Here is a 20,497-nt window from a genome sequence, read left to right on the forward strand (position 1 = left end):
TGCGCACTGAAAGCAGCTGCTGCCTACAGGAGCCCTGTTTCCTTAGTTACGGCAGGCAGGAGGTATTTCGGGAAGGAGGCAGGCAGCGCTGGGAAGGGCAGGCACCTCTCGGGAGAGGGCGGCTAACGCTGCCCTGGGGAGCAGCCTCTCTCCTGCCGCCGCCCCGGGGCTGCGCGGGGCGGGGTGGTTCACCCACACTTCCCTTACGCGGTGACTAAACTGCACGGATTTCATTTTCCGAGTGTCCGCTCGGTGCCCTGGAGTCCAGCTGGAAGAAATGCTGAGTGCCCACGGCCAGGGCTGAAGTTAGCACAGAAGGGCTGCGGTGCCGTGCCATGCCAACTGCAGGAGAAACTGCCCAGCATCGCTGGGTAAGCACAACTTTAACCTCCTCAGGTGTGAGTTTCCATCTCTACCTGGGGGATAATCCCCCACTTGTCCCAGGGATGAGAAGAAATTCATTCCTGCTTTTGAAGCATGAACATAATGTAATGATCAGGAAAAAATCCTCCAAGGAAACAAGTAATTCTGTCCTGGAAGCAGTTTGCAGGTAAGAAAGTCTGGGGACGCATTCAGGGCTGCACTACGCCAGCACTGGCCATTTTGTGCCTTTGCCCATTCCCAGCCCCGCTTCCCGGGTGCCGTGTCCAGGCCTGCCCACACCACACGGCCCTGTGAAGCCCCATCCTGGCTCCCACCCCTGCGCTAGGGAGGTGAGGGCTCTCTTTGATGGTTGCCTACAGGCAAGCTCTGGCCGAGGGGTCACGGGCTGTGCTCGCCGCACCCCAGCTGGCCCATCCTCGTGGAGAGCAGCCGGTATGGGGACATCCCAGCAGCGCCGTGCCGTGCTAGGCTGGGCTGCCAGCCAGGGGCACAGACACACTCTGGTTGCCTCCAGGAGCAGGGAGCAGGGACTAAAGGGTATTTTCATTCCTGCACCCTTCAAGTCTGCCCCTGGTCTGGGCAAACTGCAGTTTTCCAGAGACATATACCAGCTCCACGGGGGTATTCAAAGGCACATCCCTGGCTAAAGGCCACATCTTTGCCAGCGTTTGGCTCCGAAGCTCGGAGACACTGGAGCTGCCCGAGGAGAAACCACCAGCCTTTTTTTTAAACATGGGCAAAATAGTCTTTTTCTCCAGACGTCATTCTCAGGAACAGTTGCACCATCTTGCCTGAAATGTGTCTAGACAAACTCATCCCGAGTGCCTGAGCTTGCCTCGAGAAATTCAGCTTAAATATTAAAGCCATAAGCGACGGAAAAGAGGAATTACAATTGGGAGCATCACACAGACAGCAGGACGCAGTGCTACAGCTCCGACTGCGAAGCAGCTCCCTGTGCCTCATCCTCCTGCTGCCTCTGGCTGCAGCTCCGCATCTCTTGCACTGCTGCAGTGTTATAAGCAGCGCGGGAAGGAGGTAACAGGCCCCTCCGCACGCAGAGCTGGAGGCTGAGCCACGCACTGCTTGTGCTTCCCAGGCATGTGGAGGGACTTAAAAACCATTGGATGCCTGAGCCCTTGTGAGACCCGTACCTGTAAGGCTCTTCTTGGGCCAAAGTCATGGCCACTGAAGCAGAACATGAAAGAGTTTTTCTCCTTGTTTGGACTCCTCTGTGTTTCCCTCTTGGTTTATTATTCTATTCTATTCTATTCTATTCTATTCTATTCTATTCTATTCTATTCTATTCTATTCTATTCCAGCTAGGCACAATCTGGGCCAGAGTCAGGAAGAAACAAGTATCTCCAGGGAATGGCTTACGCACGGGATAGGTTTGCCCAGCTTTGTATGATCCCTGATGTCTTGGCGGGTCAAGGGAGGGGGGGGCGGGTGTTCACTCCTTTGGGACTGGGGCAGCTCACCGGCAGCCAGGTTGCCAGCTCTGCTCAGAAGTCAAGATTTCCCGGCAGCATTTGCCACTTTAAGTGATGGAGCATATTCATTTCCAGTTCAGTAGGTCAGAGAAGCCATGGCTTATGCAAAACACAGTCTTCACTTGCTTAGAAGTAGGGTATCGAATATTGGGGACCCAGTGGCAGATCACAGTCACAAGGCATTTTAGAAAATCCCCACAGATTTGTTTCTCCCACAAGCCCCTGTTGCTCAGTGTTTGCAGAGCACATGATGTACTAAGCCAGCACAGTCCTCTCTGCTCTCTCCTGAGGCAGACAGTGTCACCTGCTGCAAGGCAGCAGTCAGGGTCTCCAAGCCTTGGTGATGCTGTAGGACTGGCGCTGGCTTGTCTGGAGTGAGGGCGCAAGCTGCGTGACTTCTCCACATCATACATATTGCTGGGGCTGAAGGAGATGGCAGTGAAAGACATTTGGAAATCTTGTTTTGTTCAGCTGTTCCCTAAAGTTTTAGGCATGTGTTTTTTGGGCTATGGTAGCTCCTAGAAGTTACCAGTTGGGGATAAAGGTCTTATTTATAGTAAAGTTTTATCAAAAGGCATTGCGTTGTAGCCCACCTGTGCTCTGCACCATGCTCCAGCAGAGCAGAAATCAGCTGAGTGCTACCTCAGCCTTGGGGAGCCTGAAAAAAAAGGAAAGACACTATGGGAGACACCTGGTTTTCACCCCTTGATTCCTCACAGTCCATGAGCTGTGCCAGCCTATTTCCACTTGCAGTATGAAGGGACGTTCTTGGCTGGCAGCTCATTACATGTTTTGGTTCCCTGATGCTTCTCTTCTGGTGACTTTCATAGCTGTGCTTGTGTCGTGGTTTAATCTCAGTCGGCAACTAAGCACCACGCAGCCGCTCGCTCACTCCCCCCCCACCCGGTGGGATGGGGGAGAGAATTGGAAGAGCACAAGTGAGAAAAACTCATGGGTTGAGATAAAAACAGTTTAATAATTGAAATAATATGATAATAATAATAATATGATAATAATAATAATATGATAATAATAATAATACACAAAGCAAGTGATGCACAGTACAATTGCTCACCACCCGCCGACCAATGCCCAGCCAGTCCCCGAGCAGCGGTCCCCCCGGCCAGCTTTCCCCAGTTTATGTACTGAGCATGACGTCACATGGTATGGAATGTCCCTTTGGCCAGTTTGGCTGTGCCCCCTCCCGGCTTCTTGTGCACCTCCAGCCTTCTCAGTCGGTAGAGCATGGAAAACTAAAAAGTCCTTGGCTAGTGTAAGCATTACCTAGCAACAACTAAAACATCGGTGCATTATCAACTTTGTTCTCATCCTAAATCCAAAACACTGTACCAGCTACTAGAAAGGAAATTAACTCTGTCCCTGCCGAAACCAGGAAAGCTTGTCAGACTGGAAGGTTCTTTAAACGGCAGGGGCTTAGCCACTGGATTGTGCTTCTTCAGCCCGAAAGAGAGAAAATGAGCCCAAACAAGCCTTCAGAGAATGCTGCAGAGCAACACTGTTTACTCAGCATCTGGAGAAGCCACAGATGTGTGACCCCAGGCCCCCCATACGAGGTGGTAGCAATGAAGCGCTTGGGATGTCAGTGGGACTTCCCTGCGGTCACATTCTGGTGGCTGTTCCCTGATAGCCCAGTTGCAGGTGTGTCCCTGATCATCGTTTGGGAACACTGGTGGCTGGGCGAGACAGCCAGTACCACACCCCTGGGTGTGCTGCTGTCCATTTCTCCAATACGGGGTGCGCTGCCTGGATCCTCATGGGTTGGAGAGATGGGGAGCAGGGTGGGATGCTTAAGGAAAACCAGGCTCTCAAAGCCCCTTTGCACCTTGATGGCTCAGGTCCCTGTCCCACCTGCCGGTCACTCCTGATGGTAGGAAGGCATGGCTGCTCTGCAGAAATAAAACCCCTAGGAAGTTTCTTAGCTATCACCCCTGCCAAGCAACTGAGCGATGCTGCATCAACGGGAGAGGTTTTGCAAATGCTGTTGAGGTCAAAAGTGCTCCCATCCACCTGCCCCTGCCTCTGTGTTGGCAGGCTGACCCCCCGTGTGCCCCCACTCTGCTGGCTGCCTGCCCTGGAGGCCCGTTCCCGTCTCTCCCTGTGGCACACGCCCGGGCAGCCATCCCGAGGAGCCCGAGCGCCGCAGAAGCTGCTCGGAGAGGCTGATGCGGCGGGCACAGCCTCAGACCCAGAAATAGCCTGAGACGCGCAGACCCCGCACCCAGGCGCTCTGCCGGCAGCTCCCCGCCCGCTCCCCGTAACGATAGCCGGAGCAGCCGGGGCCGCCGCGGAGCCGCCGGCCGCGGCCTCGCCCCCTCCTCCCCGCACGGATGCCGCGGGGCTCACGGTAGGCAGCGCGGCGGGGGGCTGCCCGCCCCCGCTCCGGGCCAGGAGGCGGCTACCCCCGCGGGGCCCGGAGCTCCGGCCGCTTTTCGGCCCGGTGGCCGGCGGCGCAGGCCCCGGCGCCCGAGCATCGGTGGGGCGGGGGGGAGCAGCCCGGAGACCGCGGCCTCCCCGCCGCAGCGGGGCGGGCGGGAGGGCGGAGCGGCGGCGGCCCCGGCCCCTTCCCTTTCCCCCTGCCGGTGCCGGGGCCGGTGCCGGGGCCGGGGCCGGGCAGCCCGCGGCCGGACGGCGCGGGGGGACCGCGGGGAGGGGAGGAGGGAGGCGGCGGGCGCGGGGCCCGGAGCGGAGCGGGGCCGGGACCACCCAGCAGGTCAGTCCGGGGGAGGCGGCGGCGGGGCGGGAGCCGCGGTCCGGGCTGCGGGGCTCAGCCGGCGCCTGCCGCGGCGGCGGGCGGGGTCCCGGCGGGCAGCGGGGCTCCAGCGAGGGGTGGGCTGGGGGGTCTCCTGCGGTGCAGGACGGGTCGGGGGGACGTCCTGCCCGTGGGGTGATTGGGGTGGGGAGGAAGCCGCGCCGTGCGTGGGGCTAATCCCGGCCCCCCGCGCTTAGCTGCGCCTCCCGGGTGGGCCTGGCTTTGGGACCGCGCTGGGGGATGCTCATGGCAACTTGTGTGACCCCCTGGGCGAGTGTGCAGGCACCGTGTTGGGCAGCACCCAGGTATAGCTCGCGAGGGCGACTCTGCGGGTCCAGGATACAGGGATGGGCTTGGTTTGCTGTTGTAGGAGATTTTTGGGTACTTAGCTCTGTTTAGACGCTGTTTTCCTGCCCTCATTCTGGACCATGTACCAAAGTGGCTTTAAGTAATGCTTGTCTTCACCTGCCCGATGGGCAGCTGAGGCCCAGCGAGGTGCGGGGGCTTCCCTGGGCTGCTGGAGTAAGTCAGCAGCAGAAGAAGAGAGCGAGCCCCAGCCCCTCGGTGTCCTTTCCCAGCTGGCCTGCACTGCTGTCCTCTGATGCGAGATAAAATGTCATCCCACCGCTGTGTCATGCCATGGCTTGTGCTTGGTCCCCACGTCATCCTGGCCACAGAATCCTCCTTCCGGGAGCCACACCTGACAGTGTTAGAAACGCTTTGTGCTGGCAGGGGAGAAGAGGGGGAATCTCTCTGCATTTCTCCCTCCAGCATTTGAGAGATTAGTGACTCTGAAAGGGCTGTCAGGTCAGGATGATCTAACACTCTGGCCAAGCTGCTCTCCCCCCAGTTTACGACTTCATCCAGATTTGTCCACAGATCAAGGCCCTGCCTTCTCCCTTGCTTGCTTCCCCATCCTCTCTAGCGGCAGCGGGGCTGCACAGCGGGTTTGCAATTCAGAAACCTCCTGAACAGAATGGGTGTTATCAGGAGAAAGAGAGACCTTTGTCTGGCTGGCAGATGTTATTTCTGCATGAACATCTTTTTGCTTTTAACTGTTTAGCCACCATCTCCAGCACTGATCTGCACTCCTGCCTTCTCCAGCTTCAGAGTTCAGGGGGGAGCGGACAGAGAGTGAGGAGGTGAGGGGAAAGCTAGGTGGGCAAAAGAGCTATGGGAAAGCACCTTGCCCCATGTTGGGGTTTTACGATGCAGTGTGACAGGTCAGGCTGCCTGTCTGAGCAGCGGAGAGAAGGCAAAATGTGCCATTTGGAGTAAAAGGTGCTGTTGAAGTGGTTTGCGGTATTTGTTCAGAGAGAGGGGGGAAAATGTGGAAAAGCAGAAGGCAGAAAGACTGGCCCTGAGACTAGACCTGAACCCTGGCCCCACTGCCTTCCCTGCTACCCTGCAAAGCGGTGGTCAGGGCTGGGCAGCAGATGGAGGAGGGAGGCAGAAGCAGCTCTTTCAGGAAGGATTTGTTTTAAGTAGCCTGGCAAACAGCCATTGGCAAACAAATAAGTAATAAATAAAAGCAGGGGGGCCGCCGGCACCCCTGCAGCCTCTGACTCCATAGCACATATGGGCTTTTCTGGCTTCTCTGTAAGCTTAAACCTCTGCCTTCTTCCCAGGGCAGCATCCTAGCTCCTGTCTTCCTGCAAGTCCCGTCTGAATGCCTTTCAGCTCTTTTATTTTTTTGCATGATAACACTTGAATCGCTCTGTAGCTGCTTTCCTCTTCAAGGCTTTCCCTGAGGTTAACTAGTTCATCCCTGGTTTGGTGGCTGCTGACAATGGTAAGCATAGGGTGGTCCTGCAAACGGGGACAGAAATAGCGGTGCTTGCTGGGGATGCTGGTCAGGGGTGTGCATAGGCCCTCATGGATGAATACTGTCCTCCTTCCACGCAGAGACTTCAGGCCCAAGGGAAAGTAAGGCAGATTTCATCACAGCTTCAGAGCCTACATCTGCAGAGTTGTAAAAGGAGGGGTGTCACTGCTTTAAAATATTCCTCGCAGGAAATACTCCTGTCTTAACAGACTCTGAGAGCTTTCCCAGAGCAGCAAGGAGAGGGAGAAATGTTTCTAGCACCCACAAGTGAATTCAATTGATATTAAACTAATCAGTCACCTAAACTCTTAGGCAAACATCAGTGTGCTGACTCCTCCGTGAGTCCTATAAACACCAAAGCCTTCTACCGTTGTCACTTCTGCGTTTGAAATGCTTCATACCTACTTTAATTGCTGTAAATATATTTTGTGTACTTAGCTGTAAGTTTGAAGAAAACGTTGCATTGCTGATGCACTGCGCTCAGAGCAAAAGTGGGTTTGCTTTGAGATTATTTCAGGAGAAGCAGCTCCAGTCCCAATTTCCTTCAGCTATGGCTTGATTACTTTCAGTCCCTAACCAGCTATCAGATCCCTCAAGGATGAGAGGTCTTAGAGCTTTTGAGGATCCCACTTGGCATCTACCCGCGCTTTAAGATGCCTAAACATCTTTTAAAGGCTGGCTTGAAGTTACTGCTTCAAATGTAGCTGGGACTGGTAATTAGGCTGTGATCACACCTTGTTATTAGGTGGGGACAATGGCAGCAGTTTGCTCACAGGCCAGGCCGCTATTGTTGCTGGTTAATGGGTGAGACTGGGCGCGGCAGGTCTCACAGGGCCTCTCTGCAGAGGCAGGGGGAGGTGGGGTAGAGTAGCCTGGCGGGGGGCATGGGCTCCCCTTTCCCAGCCCGCTGCCCCGGTCCCTGCGTCAACCTCACCTCTCTGGCGGTTCAGCTGCCGCTCGATCTCACACCTCCTCACCAGATTCACTTTTTACGACTCATCTTGGTGGTTACCTAAGCCCCAGCGCTGTCCTGCCTTACCTGTCCTGGTACAGCCCTCTCTTAGTGGATGGCTGTGTTGGCATAAGAGCTGCAGCCATGTTAAGGGCTGCAGAGAAAACCTCTTTGGCTGAGAAATCGCCTTCCTTGAAATTACTGTAATGTTGCCCAGCCTCTGGGGAGCATGAACGCCATGGTACGGAAGCATTTCAACACTGGGATCGGTTGTGCAGTTCCCAGCAGAGTCCCCATGAGAAGCTATGGGTACCATTTTGACCAAGGAGGGGCTTCTATGCTGTCGTAGTTTGATCTCAAATAAAGATGTGTTTAAAATGGAGTACCAGAACAGAGAGGCTCAGTGCTCCTGTTCAGTGGGAGCACGTGAAAGCTTTGGGTGACCCGATTCCCCTACCCCCAGCACCAGCATCTTGTGTCTTGTCATCTGCAGATTGTGGGTGAGCCAAGAGGAAGGCAGGATCTGAACAAGCCAAGTTCCACTGCACCCCCAAGTGCTAAAAGGAAGGTTGTGAGAGGTGGAAAAATATGTCGTCATGTAATATTGAGTTCCTCCTAACAGAGAGAGAAAGCGGCTCTGGCCCTGCTCCGCTGGGGAGCACTTTATTGTTATCTGGGAGTTGGTGGTAGGAGGCAGCTGGGGCAGGAGGTGATGGAGATTGAGACAACAAACCCCTTGATGTGCTGTGTTGGATGGGGTAGGGGAGACCAAAATTCAGAGAAGGTAGAGGTGGGGGAGTTAGGGCAAACCTCAGGTTTGGAAGGATAGCTGGGGAGCAGCTCTCAGCTGTGGTCCAAAGTGAGCCTGTGGTACCCTGAGACAAGGCATGGGGACCCTGTTTTGGCCAAGCCAAGGTGACCATGCCGGAGGAGTCCCCTTGCTGTGCTAGCCATGCAGCAAGGTGACCCACGCTAGGATGACATGCCAGGGAAGTGGCACAGGCTGAGGTGCTGAGACGTCGCATGAGGGCATCTGGCAAGCTGAAGGGTGACTCGCAAGGCTTGGAAGTGGCTGACCATGGGCCACAGAACACCAGCGCAGCTAGGATCCCAGCCAGCGCTGGGACAGCCCCCAGTAGCCTGGGGCTGGGGCCCCACCTGGCTGGAGGACCTGGTGGCAACAGCAGGTTGGGATGGTCTTCTCGGCATGGCTCTGGCTTGGAGCAGAGTCTCTATCCTTGGAGATATTCAAAACCTGCCTGGACATGGCCCTGAGCAACCTCCTCCAGCTGACCCTGCTTTGAGAAAGGAGGCTGGACTAGACAATCTCCCTTCAGCCTCAACGTTTCTGTGATTATTTGTCCTATCTTCTGACAAATTCGGTCACCATGGGTTAATCCCCAAGGCAGCATTAGAGAAATGACCAGAAGTCATAGACCACATAGGAGGTTTGCCTAGCTCCCCTGAGCCTGCAAGCGGTGGTCTGGAGGTCTCTACACCAGTAAGAGACTCCCAGGGCTTGCAGGCTTCGGGCTGGGGACATGCACCGTTCCTTGTGTTTCTGGGCTGCTTTTCTCAGGGAGAGGTCACAGATGGCAGAGCTTCATGGAAGGGAAGTAAAATGGCAAAAATGGCAGAAAAATGAACTAAACTTTGTAGACTTCAGAGTAAGTTTGATCTGCGCCTTGTTTGGCTCTTGGCCTGCTGCTAAGTAGGATGGATGGATTAAAGTCACAATTTAAATTAATGATCAGAAGGCCACGACCTAAGTACCTAGTTTTAATCTTGCTGTGTTGTTACACTTTTGCTCTTTTCCTAAGGACAAGTTGATTCTCAGTGATGAGTAGGGTTGAGCAGGAGGCTGCACCATGCTTAAGTGAGTGGGTTTACAGTGTAACATGCGGTTATTTAGATTCTTAACGTCTGTATTTCTTGCATTAGAAAATGGTGAGTGACACATTTCTTCATTAGATATCACTTCATGATTTATTATAAATTTGGTCCAGCTGAATTTCAGTGGAAAATGAAATCCAATTCAAAATGCAGAAAGCAAGCATTTAAAAAACGGTTTCTAGCTGGTAAAAATAAAACTGCTTAAAATGTATGGGTCCACAAAAGAAAAAGAATAAGTTTATGAAAGCATTATTTGTATATGTAATGAATTTAACAATACTATATTACTATACTATATTGTATTACTATAATACTATATTGTAGGAACAGAATTTTATTATAGGAGATGTAAAATACAACCAGTGATATGACCTGATTATCTCTGGCTTTTAAGAATTCAGAACTAGCAGAGATTATCCTCTCACACTTCATCTTCATTGGGCTTGGAAAGGGAACCAAGCTCTCCTGCGTTAACCTGCAGTAATTTTCTGAACTTTGACTAAACTAATCAGTGTACTGAACTAATTGAAACTTTTTTTTTCCTCTGCTTTCAAAAAGGTTGCTGCTTTCAGAGCTGCTTTTGCAGTTCATCAGGCTTTAGCTCTAGGTGCTCAGCCAGTGAGTGGATCTGGCAGCAAGGACATGTTGCATGAATTTCTACGGACTTACTTTTCACTGATGAGAGTGATCTGAGGTCTTAGCATGTAGGTTGTTATAACTTCCAGTTTTAAATTGTTTGTCTTTTAATTTAAAAAGTTTTTAGTTCAGACAAAATCTGATTACTTTTGTCAGGTACATGTTTCCAAAAGTCATAATTCTTTATTTGTTCTAGTTCTAAGTCCTCTTTATTGCTTTTTCCTTTCATATTATGCTGCTGCTAATCTTCCTATCAGGCAGTTTCTGTTGGGAGGTTTTAATCAAGTTTAATCTTCTTTCATCCCAGTTTTTAATTTCTTGTGTTTTCTTCCATGAAATTTCATCAAATTCTTCCTTGGTCAGAAACAAAAAATTCCCAACAAAGCGAATACTGCTAATACCAGCTCCAGTGGCTGGGCCACCTCCTGAGAATGGTGCATTTTAAAGACTTTCAGGTTAGTTCAGTCATTGCAGGAAAGTCAGGGGATGGATGTTTCTGCAAATACAGTCCTGTGATATCCTACACACTGGGCTGGATAAACCTAGCTATGCAAAACTTTAGTAATTGGACTTTGTATAACTATGACCATGTCCTAAGCCTTGTCTTGGGTACATATGTACACTATCACGACTACAGCTTTACGTGTGTTCTGGGGTAATCATTAGGTTTCAGGATTCCTTCATCCCAGCAGCTACGTCTGAGGGGCCAGCTGTTTATTTGGACAGCTCCTGCACAGAGTCAAACTTCAGGGGTTTCTTTCCCTCCGTAACAAGGAGGTGAATTTTTGGCCCTCGTGAAAGGCATGTTCTAGTTGGTTTCAGCAGAGAAGGGATTTCACTCTACATTTCTTTGGGCTTGGGATTTTTTGTGGAAAATATCCTGGGGGCAGAATAAATTTCCGTACATCTGTAGCCTTTAAAGTCCCATCTGGGACTGATGCTCGGGGGTGTCCCTCCACCTCCCCGGCTGCCCGTGGGAGCCCACCGTGCCAGTGCTGTGTCCTCCCCATCCCCTGGGGCAGGAGAAGGGGTGTGCAGGCATGTGATGGGACCTGCCAGGCTTCGGGTCCGATCCTGCTCTCGGTGCTGCAAGCTGGCTGCCCGCTCCCTGAACATGCTGGGGAAAGCTCTCCATTCCCTGCAGCTCACCTTGGTCGAGAGATGGGAAGCGGGGAGGGCGTTTGTGTCAGCAGGATGGTATCTCGCTCCTTCATTGAACAGAGCTAATCCAGGTAGCTGGGTTTTGCGGCCATGCCTGTGTGCGTGGCCGGCCTCGTGCTCTGCACAGCACCAGTGGCATCGCTGGAGCCCGCTCTCGGGTTTGGGCCGGTCCTGCAGCTCATTTAGCACAGGGTCTCTCGTGCCATGGTAAGCATTAAAAGGTGCTTTCCCAGCGCCCTCCTGTGGCTCCTCACACCTGGCTTTTGGTCCTTTTTTGGTCCCCTCCCTCCAGCATGACACCCATGTGCCCCGTGATGGAGCTGCGCTGCCAGGAGAAGCATGGAAAGCAGCCAGGCAGGATTTGGAGACTAGTGTGTCCTGCAGGTGGGCCTATCCCCAAGGAAGAGGCAACAGTACGGGATTCAGAATCACTTAAATATTGATTCCTGCTGCTACGGAGGAGGGTTTGGCTGCCTGTGCAGAGCTCTGCTCACCCTCCCGGGGCTGTGGTCAGCACAGGGATGTCGGGATGAGCTGAAGCCTCTGCAGCATCTGCGGTTGCACGGCTTTTTGTCTCTAGTAAGTGCAGGTGCGGCGCTGGCACTGGTGAATCAGAGGGGTGTTTCAGGGCAGGACATGTCCGTGCTTTACGGAAAATGCTGGTTGCCCCAGGGAGCCGGGCTGGGAGTCGGCAGCTGTGCTGAGATCTCGTGCACTCTTGCCTTGGGTTTTCTCAAACTGGCTGGAAGCTCTTTGTGTTTCCAGGTGGGGAGATGCTTCCCAGAGCAGGGACGGCAGCTACACAGCACAGTGTGCACAAAACTGCCCTTTACATCAACCACGTAGTGGATGATGAGGTGGAGACCCTCACTCAATTAGTAAATGCCTTGCTGGTAGCACAGAGGCCAAGTATGGGATCTTGGGGTGCTCACTACAGGGCCAGCCCAGCCAGGCAAGAGCAGCGTTCACGGTGGCAGGTTTGGGATGAGCTGCTGGGTGGGGATGCAGGTGGGGAGAACAGCATATCTGAAACCAGGTGGAAAGCAGGAGCCTGGGCTGGGGCTGGGCCAGGACACCCAGCCACTGTGAAAACCCCTCCCTATCAATGCTGCATCCCCGAGCATCTCTCTCAAAATGGCCACAAAGCCTGCCTGATTCCTGCTAATTGTGGCAGGGCCTCAACAGCTGCTGGGCTGTGGAGAGGCTTGCAGTGGCTGTTGCTGGGACACTGCTCCCTGCCTGGGCCCCCAAATCTCTTCAGCCGGCTGTATTCCTGGTGCCGGCACTGCTATGCCCAAAGTGCCCTGGAAGGACAAGGAGGCACGGGCTTGGGGAGGCTCCTTTTGCAGCCGTCTGCTGCAGCGCCTCATGTTTAATTTCCTTTCCTTTTCTCTTTCACATGAGCGGTGATGCTGTGGAGGGCAGGGGGTGGCTGCCTGGGGACCCCGCGCTGCCGTCAGGGTGGACAGAGCAGTGCAGGGGCTGCCAGCCCTTCCCGAATGCCAGCCTGGCTGCATGCCCCTGTGTGCGGGGAAGGCAGGCTTGTGCAGAGAAACCAGGGACAATCTCTCTGCCTCCTGCCCCTAAAACTTGCCATCCTGATCTTTTTTCCCATTTTCCCCCTGATCCCAGATAGCCTTTTTCCAAGGCTGACTTGCCCACAGAGCATCTCTGGTACTGGCTGTTGGATGCAGCGTGTTTGAAAGGATGCGACCCCCCCCGCAGACCTGCCAGGCTGGGCTGACAGCCCCTACGCAGTGTTGTGTCACCTGCTCTTGCAGCATGAAGAGCTTGCAGGTCACTCTGTGAGCACCCTGCTGCCAAATCTCCCATCTGTCTCACCACGTCCTCTGGGCAATGCTGCGCCTCCCGGCCCACGGCTTCTCTTCTCCCAATGCCTTGTCCCTTTCCCAGCCCGGCTGCTGTACATGTTCAGATGTGACACTTCCTTCTCTGCCTGAAGGGAAAGAAACCATTTCTTGTGTTTTCCTCTATCACATCCATCACTCCCGACGCCCCTTGCGCTGGCCGTGGGCAGCTGCTGGCCAGTGGGCATGGCTGGAGCCGGGCAGGAAGGCAGTGTGGTGGATGCAGACAGTGCCAGCCTGCGGCACTGGCACAGCAGAGGCTGCGTGCTGACCGTCTGTGCCCCACTCACCCCCATGTGCTGGGCCACCCACCTGCAGTAGGTGTATGTTGGGGAGGATCCTGAACCCCAGTCCTTGCCATGCATCTTGTCCCTGCTCCCGCTGGTTTGGGATGCACCAATGTGCCCATCCCAACAGCCACATGATTTCCCTCTTACCTCCGATGCTCCAGGGCCATTTGACTCCCCAGGTCCTCTCCGTGGAGGAGATGAGAGCAGGCTGGTGGGTGTGATGGGCTCTCTGCTCTGCTGTGCTTGGCTGTGCTCTGCTCTGCAGCAGGTACGTGGCTGGGGCTGTGCTTGGGTGTCCTGGGCAAGGGGAATTCCCCGGGGGCAATGGGAGTGATGGGGACAAGCTGTCTTGTCAGTGCAGGAGGACGCTGAACAGTTGATGCTTTGCAGAGCCGTATGTCTGCAGCTCCACGTGCGCCTGGGAGAGCCGCCTCCCTTCCCAACCGCAGCAGCAGCAGCTTTCCTCTGATCTCCCCCGAAGGCCGTGTGGGCTGCAGAGGCAGCTGGATGTGTGCCCCAGTGACCAGGGGAGACCGACTGCGTGCTCCCTCCACTGCCCCAGTGAAAAGCAGTGCCGGGCTGGCTCTGCACAGGGGCAGGATTTGGGAGGGCAGGTGGCTGGCCCACAGCCCAGGCAAAGGCAGCACAATCTGGTGTTGAGGGTATGAGAGAGATTCAGTCTCCTCCCTCCTCCTTTTCAAGGACCAAATTTGCTTGCACACTGGGGGATAGGTGGCGATTTGGTGGGTCCCCTATGGATGCATCTCCGGGGGACGGAGGTAGCTGAGCCAGACCTTGGGAAGCACCTTCTCTCCTTGTCCTCCCATTGCAGGCCCCCATCAAAGGCTTCCCCTTCCCTTTGATGCACTATTGACTCAAACCGGTATGCTGCGAGCTAATCCCTCTGGCATGCTGGATGTGGCTAGCACAGCCACTGCCGGGGCCATTCCCGCTTGTGCAACCCACTGGTGCTAGAGCCTTCACTGAGCTGCCAGCTCCCACGCTCCAAGGGTGATGTGATTTATCCCAGTCGTCTGGTGTTACCCAAATCTGCTCGGAAGCTGGGCAGAGGTGGGAGGAAAGCCTCATCAGGGCCAGGATTGGCGAGCGGTGTGCTCGTGGGCTCCTGCTGCAGCCCAAACCTCGCTCTGCTCCTGGCACCAAGCACAGGCGACAGAAATGTTCTAGCTCTGCAGATGCTCTAAAATCATATTTTTTGTGTGTGTGTATATATATATAGTGTTGTAACCCACTGCTCTCAGGAAGAAGCTTTTGTGCTTGCAGAGAAGGGAGCTGGGCAGGGCAGGAGTGTTTCTTTGCTCCTGCAGCAGAATCAGCTGTGGGGGATGTTGTGGCTGCTCGAAGCTGGGGAGGAGTGAACGGGGGGAGGCTGGCAGAAGCTGGGTGCCAAGGCCTCCCCCAGAGCAGTGTGGAGGGAGGTGCATGGGTGGCCCGAGGAGAAGGGGATCAACAGGACAAGCATGATGCTGCCCACCTTATACTGGCCCCTGGGAGGCTGTGGGATGAGGGTGCTCGGTGGCAGGGTGCCCCCAGGTCCCTGTCAGGCAGCAGCGAGCTGGAATGGAGCAGAGCTAGACCCCTGCTAGCCTGCCATGCACCCACACTCACCCCCCATCGCACAGCAGGCTTGTGGGCATCAGCTGTAAGGGGGGGCTGGCTGGAACTCAGCAGCTGAGAGCAACTGTGCAGGGGACTTGAAATGCACCCGCTTTCTCCACCAACTTGGCGGCGAGGTCCCTGCCATCCCCAAGTGTGCTGTGCCATCTGGCCGGGCAGGGCACCAGGTGCAAAGCCACCAGAGTTGCCCGGTCTGAGCAGTGCGGCATTGGGCTGCCCCCCAGTCTGCATCCCCCTCAATGCACAGCCCAAGTGCGTTTGTGTGCATGTGTGTGCAAAGCACAGTCCTCTCCTTGCCTCTGCCCTGGGGTGAGGTTCCTTCCACCCGCTGGGGACGTCTGTAGCTGTGCTGGAAAGGGCTGTGCTGGCCGCTCCTGTGGCTGGCAGTCTCTCTGCAGCAGGTGGCTGTATAAATGGCAGCAGATAAACCTCCCACTTTCCTCTCCACCTCCCACAGCTCCCCGCTCCCCAAACAGCAGAGGGGGCTCAGGGAGAAAGGAGCTTCTCTCCTGCCTTTTCCCCCATCACTACGGACCACAGCGCTCCTGGCACGTTGTGGCACTGTGAAAGATGCCCAAGACCTGCAGTGACAGCCTCAGCCTGGCCCCTGACCATACCACGGCTGCTCCTGGTTTCCATACAGCTTTCCATGAGGGAGTGCTTTTCCCAGCAGAGGTGGCACTTTGCTTCTCACAGGCCTTAAAATCCTCCTCTGTTTGAGCATGGTTACCTGGGTGGAGGAAGAAGCAATCTGCCTCTAAATGCCCAACATCCCATCACCGTCACAGCCTTGCTGAAAGGTGCCTTCCTCGGCTTTCAATGCCAAATGGGAGCTGCTCCTGCCGGGCTGGCTGTGTGTGGGCACAGCATGCTGTGGTCCTGGAGCTGGCAGGTGAAAAACAACCCAGGGGCACCCTTGGCCCAAGCCCTTCCTGGCTGCTGCCATGGCCCTCAGTCACGCAGGCAGCAGGGGCTGGGAGTTGTCCTCATCTGCGCGTATCATAGTTAATTAATTGCAAGCATGGGGGTTGCTCTGGGGACTGCGAGCAGCCTTCAGCATCCCAGCTTGGAGCGGGGACCTGGTGGTGCTGGGAGCTCTCTTTACTGTTTTCCTGAAATACTGTTTTCCTGAGTGCACGTGAGTGTGTGCATGTGTGTGTATGTTAACTGAGAGCCCCGGAATGACTCCCTGCCCCTTTCCCACCTGCAAGCAACCTCCGTCCCCTGCAGTCAGCCCTGCCTTTTTCATAGAATCATAGAAAGGTTTGGGTTGGAAGGGACCTTCAAAGGTCATCTAGTCCAACCCCCCTGCCGTGGGCAGGGACATCTTCAACTAGATCAGGTGGCTCAGAGCCCCGTCCAACCTGACCTTGAATGTTTCCAGGGATGGGGCATCCACCACCTCTCTGGGCAACCTGTGCCTGTGTTTCACCACCCTCATCGCAAGAAATTTCTTCCTTATATCTAGTCTGAATCTACCCTCTTTTAGTTTAAAACTGTTACCCCTTGTCCTATCACTACAGGCCCTGTTAAAAAGTCTGTCCCCATCTTTCTTACAAGCCCCCTTTCCTGGCTCTCTGCTCCCAGCCATTGCCCACCAGCAGCCTGGCAGCTCCCTGCCCTGTGCTTGGGTTGGGCCTGGCCTGGGTAATCTTTAGTGCTGAAATACGTTGATTTAAGCATTGTCAGAGGACAAGGGTGCACAATGCAGAATGAGCAATGGGCCCCTGCCCTGGGGAGCTTGCAGCCCAATTAGCTCATGTTTGCTCAGTGCTTTGCACACACAAAATGTGGTGTGAGGGGCTAAGCACACTGTGTGCACAGCAGGATATTGAAATATAAAACAAACACGGGTTAGAGCCAGCCTGCAGTGGCAGCTTAGTCAAATGTGGCAGAAGGGGCTGGGAGTGGAACGAATTAACTCTGCTCTGGTTCTTCCTTCCCAATCGCTGTGCGCTGGCTCCAGCAGCTGCTGGCTCACGCATGCGTGGAGGAGATGCTGGAGAAGAGATACTCTGTGTACGGCGTCTCCCACACGCTGGCCCAAACAAACCTCACCGGCTGTAGACCTCACCATAAGCACCGTTTGCTCTCAGTTGCCTGCGGTTCGGCTTTATTCTCGTGCCGAGGAGTGCTGCAACGAGTCAGTGCTGCCCTGCCCGGTCTGCAGCATCCCTCGGGGAGAAGGGGCTTGTGCAGGTGGCTGCTGTACTACAGAGAAAGGCCACAAATGTTGTCCTGCAGAGAGCTCCGCTGGAAGCCGAGGGCTGGGATGCCTTCTTGTCCAAAAACCTCATACATGGAGCTTAGTCTGTCCCAGTGCCAAAACACGGCCACCCCTGGGTCTGCAGGGCGGTGCTCGGGAAGAAGGGGAGGGCAGGGAGCTGGGGATGACTTGACAGCCACTGCAGGGGGACATGGCAGGGGAGGGCTTTGCTCTCAAATGCTGTGTTGGTTTAAGGTGAGTCTCAGGTTTTTTCCCTTGGGGCAGCGTGACCCTGCGCAGGATTTCCTGAAGGTGGTGGCAACCTGCCACTCCTGAAAGCAGAAAAACTTGCTTGGCTCCCCAAAACAGGGTCGCGGTCTCTCCCTCCTGTTGAGTCACCTAGTTTAGACAGTCAGTGTTGGCGGGGTAGTTTGGGAGTAGTGGGTGAGGAGAGGGGAGCGGGGAGGACGTGCATTTTCTGTCCCAGGAACAGATGCCTCTTCCCTCATCCTGCTGCCCACATGGTCCCTGGCCATGGGTCCCTGCGCCTCTGCACCATCCCTTTCTGCAGGAAGCTCCCAGGGGGCCAGGGGGAACACATGAAGCATTCGGAGACGGGACTGGGGGTGCCAGAGGGGAGCTCACTGTGGGGTTTGCATCCAAAGGGCCTGGGCGGGCTCGCAGGCCAGCTGCTCCCCCTGCCATCCTGCCCTGGCTGGCAGTGAGCCTGGTGGGCATTTGTGCCCCTCGAGGGGGAAGCAGTGCCAGAGCTTACAGGCAGGGAAAGTGATGTTTATTTACACCATCTTTAAGCAGGTTTATTTTACTCAGCCATGCTCTCACGCTCATTTTCTCATTGATACCACTTGCTCCCACACTCATAACCCCCATCCTCCTGAGCACTTGTGCGCATGTGCCCAGGGTCACTTGTGGGTGATATGGGGACAAGGGACACTGGCTGTCGAGTCCTCCTGACCCCTCTGAGCAATCATGTCTTGATTGGCAATGACAAAGCTAGTCTTGGAGCAGGTATTGTATACTTGTTAGGAGTCATCAGTTGCTGCAGGGTGGTCCTTTGCCTCCAAACCTTACTGACCCCAGCCTCTGTAGCCCACTGGCCAGGTTGCCACTCATGGTGTGGTCCTCCTTGTTTGGAAGATGCGTCTTGTTTCCAGCAGGCTAACGGGACAGGCTGGTGTATGTCCTGTGTGAGGCGGCTGCCGTTCTGTCGGTGATGGGATGGGTGTCTTCTGCTGGTGGGTTGTCTGTGCCGTAGCCTTAGCAGGGTGTGGGCACGGTGTTCACACCAGTGCCAGTGTTTGTGCTACCAGTCTGCATCCAGCACCTTGGCTCCCCGGTGGGGTCTGGCTCCACTCTCCGTGGGTCTGTGGGACACAGCCCCAGGGAGGTGGGTGCTGTCACAGCAGGGCTGGTCTCCTGTGCAGGCATCTGCCCTGAAGATGCTGAAGGTGGTATGAAGAGCCCTGTCTGGGGATGCTGCTGCCCTGTGCTCACTCACCCCCATAGGCCACTGGCAGCCCCCCCCCTCTTTGCTTTTTGGACCTGGAGGTCATGACTCTAAGAGAGAAGGGTGAAGGGAGAGCCAGGGAGGAACACCTTGGACCCACATGGGGTTTTGGAGGGCCGTGTCTGTGGTCCCATCCCCTCTGTGCTCGTCCTCCTCTGGGATGGATATGGCCTGTGGTATGCCTGTTCTCCTGTGCACCGAGCTACAGGGACAGAGAGGTCACCCTGCCCTTTGGTGCCAAAACTGCCTCTGCTGGAGTGTGCGCTGATCTCAGCAAAGGGTGTTGATAAGCCTTTTCCCAGCCCGAGGTCGTTAGTTGTGCTGAGTCAGTGGCAGTGGCTCAGGTTTCCTGGCCGCCCCGATCACTGCAGTCCTGCAAGGTCGGTTGCTGCAGTCCCGCCGCAAGGTGGGACACCAGAGGTTCACCTCCCTGCCTGGCCCTAGGCACACCAGGGCACAAACCTGATCTTCCTGTGATGGCGGTCCTTGTTTTCCCCTCCCACAGCCTGGCCACATCTCCTTGCGAAGGAAGAAGGATGCAGAGGCAGTCAGGTAACAGGGATGCTTGCCTTCTAGGAGACATGGTCTGGCTCCTCAGCCTGGCTTTTCTTCTGGCTTTGTGTGGCCACGGGCAGCTCCATCAGCAGCCCTGTGCCCCAGCTGCCCATCTGCCAGCTGAAATGAGTAATGCCCTCCCTGCTGGAGCAGGACGCCAAGGCTGGGTGAGCGCAGGCATGCCGAGAAGCCTGGCTTAGTCATCTGAGTGCTCCCAAGACTTTGTTTTGGTGTTTTGCTACTCCAGCTGTCCGTGAATCCCCTAGCAAATGAGTTTGCTGGCAGAGTGCTTCAAGGGAGAGACAGATTTTGAAAAATTGCATTCGCATAAAAGAAATGCCTTATTTTCAATTGGAAATCTGATTCTTTGGATTAGCGCCCACCCAACCGGAGAGAAGCATATGCTGGTGTATCAGCAAAACAAACAGGGCACTCAGTATTCAAGGTAAACCTTACACACTGTAAATGCTTCATAGAAATTATCCAGCAAAGCACTTTCAATGGCAAATCTCATACATTCACTGTCCATTCACAGCCACTGCAAAGAGGAGAAAGAAGGCTTGCCTTTCGCTAGTACTCTGCACATTTTCTCATCCTATTTTACCATCTTTTCTCTAAGTAAGACCTAGATTGGATAGACCATATATTGTGATTTCTGCCTCTAAGTTATTGCTTCGTTTTCTCAGCTGCAACCCTGCCCACTCCTGTGTTTCTTGACTTGCCCATCGCTGTCGCTCCTCCAGGACAGCGGCTGCTCTGAGCGAAGCCTGTCTGTGGTTGGCATCTGGAGGCACTGCCTCATACACAGCTAACAGCAAGCTCTCCCTAACACCTTCTGGGGGTGAAGGCACCCACCCAGCTCTGTTATTCACAATATTTCCTCCTCTGGCCATTAAAGATTGGAAAAGCACAATGACAGTGGTATAGCTGGGAATAAGATCTGGTCTGGCAATGCTGTGGGGTTCATTTGGACGTTTAAGATATGATCACAGTGCTGTCACCAGAGTATTGCAAAATACTGAATACTGAATTATCTTACACGTTTGGTGTGAAAATTTAGCTTAGGTGTTTTAACAGTGACTTTAAGACTGACCTACAGCGTCCGTGTGATCTCTCACTGTATACCCAGTAAGGTATCTCCTCCAGTTGGAGGGAGGTTGAACATGTCCTACAGGTCTGAGTTCAAGCTGTTCCTGGAGCACATGGGCAGAAATCTCCTCTCCCTGTTTCTGCTGCGTGCTGTTCCTAGAACATTTACATGATTTACTTTTAGCTGGTTGTTCCCAATGGTTATTTTAATG

General features: G+C 54.6%; 1 protein-coding gene across 3 annotated transcripts in view; it reads left to right on the top strand.

The window, feature by feature from the left end:
• The first annotated feature begins 334 nt into the window (after positions 1-334).
• Positions 335-20,497, top strand: part of TMEM63C (transmembrane protein 63C) — a 37,262-nt gene continuing 17,099 nt past the window's right edge. The window contains exon 1 of one of the 3 annotated variants that reach the window (XM_076345175.1): positions 335-371. The gene's annotated coding sequence lies outside the window, so the exon portion shown is untranslated. Of the gene's footprint in view, positions 372-4,056; positions 4,240-4,570; positions 4,606-20,497 lie in introns of those variants that run through there. The other 2 variants (XM_076345173.1, XM_076345172.1) reach the window with 2 other exon arrangements.

Source organism: Aptenodytes patagonicus, chromosome 7 (genome assembly GCF_965638725.1).
Source record: "Aptenodytes patagonicus chromosome 7, bAptPat1.pri.cur, whole genome shotgun sequence".
Lineage (NCBI taxonomy): Eukaryota > Metazoa > Chordata > Aves > Sphenisciformes > Spheniscidae > Aptenodytes > Aptenodytes patagonicus.